Below are 8422 nucleotides of genomic sequence, written 5' to 3'. Positions count from 1 at the left end.
ATATTAAGGACTAGAGATAGTATAAGATTTCAATCTATTTTTTCTTTCATATGTATCAATTTTTTTCTCAGTAATCTTTGTAATGATGATAGTTCTAGCCAATACACTTGATTAGCAAGGATATTTTAGAAAAAACAACACCTATTTATTACAAATAACTAACTTAACTAATTTTCTTAATCTACTCAAATTAGTTAATTAGCTCTTATGTTAAGGATTGGAAGTAGTATATTATCTCGGATCCTTAATAAAAGAGTTAGATAAATAATTTTTAAATAATAAAAAAATTATTTAAATTAATTATTTGTAATAAATAGATGTTTTTTTCCCAAAATACCTCATATTAATCATGTGTATTGAAAATACTTTTTAATGAAAATTTCTTAACATGTGAAATCATTGTGATAATAATTTAGGGCAAAATGGATAAATGTTAAGAACCAAGTGGATTGAGATATTATAATTAAAATCAAATCAAATTTAAATTAATTCTTATATTGAGAATCAAAATCGAATCGAAAGTAGTAGTACTGATATAAGACCCATTTAACTAATTTGATTAGATTAAAGAAGTTAGGTAAGTTAATTATAAGAAATATGACACATTTTTCCTGAAATACTATAATCATCTTTCTTAATATCCCCCCTTCCTCTTTTACTTGATTATAGTTGAGGGAGTATCATAGGGGTAATTTAGAAAAATTAATAAATATGAAAAATGGGTCTTATATTTAGGATCAAAACCAACTCAACAATAACCAACGGGGGTTGGGTCTAGTGGAAGGAGCTAGTCTCCTACAACGTGGTGAACCAAGGTTCGAATCCCCACTAGGAGAGGTGTCCACATTTAATGCCCGACAATACCTCGAATAAAATTGTCTCCAATAGGAGGATACTTATGCTTTAAGGAAAAAAAACTCAACAATTGGGTCCTATATTAAAAATCGGAGGAGTATATATTTATTGCGCGGCACAACCGGATATGGATTCTCTAATCATGGCTGTGTTGCAGTGTGCACTGCTGAAAATCACCTCAGCTTGCCATCTCTGCAATATTTCGTTCATGCGTGTTTTTCTTTTCCAGGTATTGAGCACAGCCAGACCAAGTGGATCAGCTCCATGAAAAAAAGACTACCTGATGTCTTCTAATTATAATTTTTTTCTACATACAAACTCTAAATTATATTAGAAATTCTACTTAAAAGAAAATAATTGTCATTAGAAAATTAAAAAAAAAAGAAGTATTTCGTTCATGTTTTTGCCTTGCCAATTGTATTTCGTTCATGTTACGTCTATATTCACCTGTCATTATTTTTTAAGATATTAAGTTATTAACTACTAGTTGTCGTAACAGCAAGAACGCCCATGACACTTGCATGAACTTTCAAATTTGAGTTCGATATTGACATATTTATATGTGTTAAAATTGATAGACTAAATACATATATATACATATTTATGTGCAGGTTAAAATTGATAGACTAAATATATATACATATATATATTTTTCAAAGAACTAACCTCAAGGTAAATTTAGAGGAACAAACCTTTCCCCCCCAAAAGAGGACTGAACGTATATTATTTATAATTTTTAAAATTAATAGTAATCAAATTAAAATCATTATTTAAGGTGAGTAAGAATAATAATATTTTTGAAAATGCAATATTAATGTTTCGCTAAATTTTGTAAGAAATTTTATATTAAATATCAGTAAATTAACATGGGGAGAATAAACAAGTTTTCTTTGAAAAAAAAAGGCGTTAATGCTATTTTTAGTTCACAAAATTTGATCTCATTTTTATTTTGGTTTCTAAAATTCAAAACCAATAGTATTGGTCTCTTAAATTTTACATCGGGCTTTGGTTTCCAAAATCTTAAACCAGTAGTTTTGATTGCTGAAATTTGATTTCATTTTGACTCTATTTAAGATTTCCAGTACTTGACACAAGAATTAAAACCAAAATGAAATTAAATTTCAAGGATCAAAATGTTTCAAATTTTAGATACCAACACCAAAATAAAATAAATTTCAGAGACCAAGATCATTAATTTCAAGTTTGAGGAATTGAAATAAAAATGAGATCAAATTTTAAAAACTAAAAATAATACTCTTCCAATCCTAGATGTAAAATCATTTTGTAGTGTAAATACATTACAAAATAATTTTACATTTAGGACGGAGGGAGTATTAACTTAAAAAAGGTTAATAACAACTCACAAATTCATGAACACCCCCTTCCCTCCCCTTCCTTCCCTCGATATACAAGCGCCCGTTTGGTAGAAAAAATTGGTTGGAATGAAAAATGATAGAATGAAATGGAATGAAAAATATCATAGTGATGGCATGTTTGGTAAGTATTGGAATGAAAAATGTATTAATGGAAAATTTTTATGTTTGGTCGGATGAAAATGGGTTGGAAAATTATACAATTTTACCATGTTACCCTTAATGAAAGAATATAATATTATTAAATAAAAAACTTTTTAACCCTAAAAATAATAATTTTATTAAAAAATTCACTAATTCAAAAAAATTGAATAAAAAAGTTGTAATTTAAACAAATAATTAAATATAAATATTCAATATAAATATAAAGATCACCATAGATACTAAGCTGGTTAACATGATTTTGGATTCATGATTAAGGTGTTTGAGTTGAAACCAAACCATGATTTTAGAAGTGATTTTACGGTCTACGAAACGAATATGTGAAGGAGTTTGTCGCGATTTGCGGAAAAGTGCTTTTCAAAAACACTTCTGGGTGTTTGGGTGTTTCCAAACACCCCCTAAGAAATTACCCTCCTCATTCATGGTTGGAACAACATTGGAAGATGAGGATTCATCAACCAAACTTTTAAGAATAACCAACCAACATACCAATTCACTTATTAACAAATAACATGTTTCCAATATTAAAAAGATAAAAGAAAATGAAGAACCACAACTCTCTCTCCATTATACTCTATTTGCCCTTATTTTTCAAGTGTTAAATAGAGCATAAACAAATCCATATAAACAAAATCAATTTAAAAGTTAATTTTTAGTTGATATATCTTTCTTCATTTAAACACTAGTTAGGCCAATTACATATCACTGTAAAGCTTTTGTTTTGGCTAAAACATATCATTGTAAAGCTCACCAAGCCTAATTTTTAATGCAACATGATCCATTCAAAAAATCTTTTTATTTTTAAAGTTATGTCCAGTAAATTTCAAACTTTAATCTAACAAGAAAATGAGCAAGCAAATTTTGAATTAGATGCAATAAATTTAAATTTTTTTGCATCAAAATTGAATTAGTTAAAAAAAATTTAATTTTCTCACATCACATTTGAATTTGTTCAAACAAATTTACAATTTATGCAACAAAGAATTTGATCATTAGGTAAGCTACTTCACATTTTATGCAGCAAGCTCGAACACCATCTTATCAAATTAAATTTGTTTACCTCCGTTTTTCTAAGTAAAAACAAAACAAACTAAAAAAAAAATCCAGCATCATAAATACATATTAGAACAAGTTCTTTGGCCACTATCAGTACCATTTTAGTGGTGATAATGGAGCAGTAGGCCACTACTTATATATATATGTGTGTGTATTTATATATATCCAATATCATGTGGGATAATATTATGAAACGGCATACGCATTTTACACTAATTAATAACTTGGACTAAAAACTAAGATGCCTAGTAGAGTACCTATATTCGCCCTTAATGTGTAGCAAAGAGTAGTATGATTGAGACCACTATACACACACAGGGAAAAAGACAAAAAAATGACAAATTAACTTGGGAATGACCAGAACGTCTGTTGAATTTGCAAAATGCCATTTTGGTCACATGAGACCGAGACCAAAATGGCATTATCATGTCAAATGAAAAGACCAAATTGGCCTTCATTTTATTTATTGTTTTTAAAATACTAAAGACCCTACTGGCGGGCCAATCACCAGAACTCCGACGACCGGGCGATAATTGGCCACCGAGCTCCGACAGTCGGAAACAATTTTTTTGAAAATTTTTATATCTTCAGTATGACAGTTAACCACTTTTGTAACGTTATTAACAACTTCAATATAGCAATTAAGAACAGGTTTTCTAAGAAATTCAACAAGTTCTGACAACCAGAAACAATTTTTTTTGAAAATTTTTACAACTTCAATATAACGATTAACAACTTTTATAATGCTACTAACAACTTTAGTATAGCAGTTAACAACAGGTTTTTTCAGAAAATTCAACAAGTAGTTGTTGGAGCTTCGGCGATCGGAAACAATTTTTCTGAAAATTTTTACAATTTCAGTATAATGGTTAACAACTTTTGTAATGCTATTAATAATTTCAGTATAGCATTTAACAACAGGTTTTTTGAAAAAAATTTTTTAAAAACTTTTTACAACTTCAGTATAACGGTTAACAATTTTTGTAATGTTATTAACAACTTCAGTATAGCAGTTAAGAACAAGTTTTTTGAAAAATTCAAAAAGTAGCATTTTTTACAACTTTAGTAATGTCGTTAATAAGTTCTGTAACTCTATTAACAACTTTGGTATAGCATTTAACAACAGGTTTTCTTAAAAATTCAAAAAAATAGCATTTTTATAACTTTAACAACTGCTTTTTTTTTGAAAATTTTTACAATTTTAGTGTAACGGTTAACAACTTTTGTAACTCTATTAATAATTTCGATATAGTAGTTAATAATAGGTTTTTCGGGAAATTCAAAAAGTAACATTTACAACTTCAGTAATGCCATCAATAAACTCAAAAACCTCTTATTAACTAATACACTGAAGTTATTAATAGCGTTATAAAAGTTGTTAACTGTTATACTGAAGTTGTAAAAATTTTCAAAAAAATTGTTTCCGACCGCCGGAGCTTGTTGAATTTCCCAGAAAGCCTATTGTTAACTGCTATACTGAAGTTGTTAATAGCATTACAAAAGTTGTTAACCGTTATATTGAATATGTAAAAATTTTCAAAAAAATTGTTTTCGGCAACCGAAGCTCTGGCAACCAATTGTTGAATTTCCTGAAAAACCTGTTGTTAACTGATATGCTGAAGTTGTTAATGGTGTTACAAAAGTTGTTAACTGTTATACTGAAGTAGTAAATGTTTTCAAAAAAAATTGTTTCTGGTTGCCAGAGCTTGTTGTATTTTCATAAAACCTGTTGTTAACTACTATACTGAAGTTGTTAATAGCATTACAAAAGTTGTTAACTGTTATACTAAAGTTGTAAAAATTTTCAAAAAAGTTATTTTCGGTCGCCGGAGCTTGTTGAATTTCCTAGAAAACTTTTTTTAACTGCTATGCTGAAATTGTTAATAGTGTTACAAAAGTGGTTAACCTTTATATTGAAGTTGTAAAAATTTTCAAATAAATTGTTTCCGACCGCCAAAACTTGGGTGACCATTATTGGCCGGTCTCCGGAGCTTCGGTGACTACCGCTGTCGGAGCTTCGGCGACCGGCCAGCTAGTGGGGGCTTTGGTATTTTAAAACAATAAATAAAATGAAGGGAAATTTGGTCTTTTCATTTGACATGATAATGTCAATTTGGTCTCATGTGACCAAAATGGCATTTCGCAAATTTAGCAGACATTCTGGTTGTTCCTAAGTTCATTTGTCATTTTTTTGTTTTTTTCCCATATACATATATCTCTGATTTGATGGTGCTTAATAACTCAAAACACACCATCTCGCATTATTAATTACGCAGGAATTAATGTTTTGAAAGAGACATAGCTAGCTTTTATGCTTTTCTTAGAGGTTACAGATCAGATGCCCAGTATTTTATCCAAATTTCAAGTGTAATATGGTCTTTGACATTTTCTCGTGCACGAGTGAAAATCAATTCCCATCAAAATAGGTGGGAACCTATTTTCCTTATAAGCTAGCCACTGCTGGAAAACAAGTTCTAGGAAAGTTTGCTTGCAAAACATGCACCACTAATGGAAAATCACAATTTTCCATTTTCCTCACTAAATTTTCAGTGTACTAAATACGCTCTAAATATGATTAATTCTTTTGGCTATTTTTACCAACTGATTAACTTTTCAAAATTTGGTTCTTTTTTTTTCTTTTTTCAAACCAGAAAATTTTGATTACATTACTTTAAGGGAAAATTTCAACTAAGGATCACAGTTGGCAATTAATTTCAAACAGCCCCAAAAAATTCTAAAATTTCTCTAAAGAATCGAGGGGGCAACTGAAATTAATCGCAAAATCCATTTGACAGAAAAGCCTTGTTAATTATGGCCTGAAATTTGGAATTAAGAGGGCCGAAAAATATGAAAACACTTGATCCCACTTTTCACTCTCATATATTGATCACATTCCCTCTTCCCTCTCACAACTGTTGCATCTCTCCCTCTCTGAAAATTGTCAAACTACTTCAACCACCAAACGAGATTGTCATCGTCATCGACGCCATCACCGTGGTTCTAGTGTAGCCATTACCATAGATAAAGGAGGAAACTTGGAAGGCCACAGCTTTGGTGCACGATAGTCGGTACAACAAAAAGAAGAAGAAGGAGAAGCAGATATCAATTGGAAGGCAATTGAGAAAGGAGGAAGGAAAAGTAGAAGAGACTTTAGTCAAATAGAAGAGTGACGTTTGGTAAAGGTAAGCCTCCTTATGTATCTTGAATGTTGTATTTGTTTGATTGGGTTTATTTGTAAGTGAGACAAGCGAATGAAGCTCTATTTATGCGACTGAATCTTCCATTATTCTGTTAGTATGTTGAGAAAAAATCATTGATTGTTTGGGTCTATTTTTGTGATAGGTGCTCTGTTTTTTGCCTTTGACAATTGTGGATTGTTCATTTATGTGTATCTCAATTTTTGTGATGAGTGGTGTGTGAACAAAATCGTGAGTAGGAACATTACATTTGGGATAAGGTTTGGACTTGATAAAAGAATTTAATGTTTGTCATTGTTTGTGGTTTAGTGGCCTAACAATTGAAGTTAGGCAATTTGGCAGAATAAGTAGTGCACTTACAAGTTGATTGTAGTAATTTGATATTCAGTGGCGTAATAACTGAAGTTAGGCAATTTGTGAGAAGTAGTGCATTAAGAAGTTCATCACGACAACTTCATTTTTAGTGTCCTGACAATTGATTCTAGGCAATTTACAAGACGAATTAGTGCACTTACAACTTTATTGCAATAATGTCATGTCTCATCCTGTAACAAGTGAAGTAAGTTAATTTTCAATAATAGTTAATTTATTTACAAGTGTGGAGTTTGTTTAACAAATGGAGTTGCATGCAATGGATTTTAATGTATTGTTTAGCGTACTTCTTAATGAAACAATAATTATTGTGTGAAGGCTTACAAAAGAAGACAAAGAATGATCCAGAATTTACTGGGTGGAAGGTATTTAAGAATGACTTTTGGGAAAAGAATATAGAGGACATACATGGGATGAAAGTTGTATCAGATGTTGCATCAAAAGTTTGAAAGAAAATGACAGATGTTGAGAAGAAGCCACATAGAATAAAGGAGGAACAGTCATCACAAGGAAAGAAGAAATATGTGACATCATTTTTGACCTAGTGCTCTCCATCCAAATTTAAGCAAGTAGCTGGTTTTGTTATGGGGAAAACAAATTTAAAGAATACGGTAGAAAATTTGGGGTTTAGGAAGCTATTAAATATCACGCTAAAAAAGATTCCAAGAGATTTATGTGTGGAGGTTATACATGCATACCATCCCCCCACAAAAGAACTGACAATAAGGGGGAAGACATTGATAGTAAAACCAGAAGACGCGAAAGGGCTAACAGGCTTATAGGATAAAGGTTTAACAATAAAGTTAGATGGCTTCAAGGATGAAGTGAAGGAGCTGAAAAGAAACCATACACCATTGACATATGTTGAAGTTGGGGAAAAGCTAATGAGTAAGGAAGATGAGGAATGTTTGAGTTCTATTTTGTTCTCTTTTACATTGGGAACTTTCCTTTATCCTACTGGGAGTGCAAGTGTAAGTGAGAAAGTGTTAAAAATAATGGCTTGCATTGAGAATAAGTGGGTAGAATTTGATTGGGCAACATTTGTGCTTGATGAAGTGAGTGATGGAATACAATAGCACAACATGGGAAGTAAAGAAGGAAAGCCTGACAGCTCAAAAGTCATTAGAGGCTGCATCTATTTGTTACTAGTACTTATATACTTGTCTACATAATTAAAGGGAAGATTTCACCAATTAAGCTGTTCTCGTATTGCTTAGTTTGATTAATAACTTGTTATGTTTTTTTTGTAACACCTTAAATTTATACCAAATAACTTGTCTTGCGGAAGCATTTGGAATCACTTTTGAAGACTACAAGTTATGAAAAATCACGTTTGAAACTTTATATGACCCTTAAGTATGAGAAAAGGCTTAAAAATTTGAAACTTTTTCATTTTTCCAGTTCAGG

Source organism: Neltuma alba, unplaced genomic scaffold (genome assembly GCF_004799145.2).
Source record: "Neltuma alba isolate B1F8T4 unplaced genomic scaffold, ASM479914v2 tig00011802_pilon, whole genome shotgun sequence".
NCBI classification, from domain to species: domain Eukaryota; kingdom Viridiplantae; phylum Streptophyta; class Magnoliopsida; order Fabales; family Fabaceae; genus Neltuma; species Neltuma alba.
The sequence above is the reverse complement of the archived record's forward strand: the minus strand, read 5'-3'. Positions refer to the sequence as shown.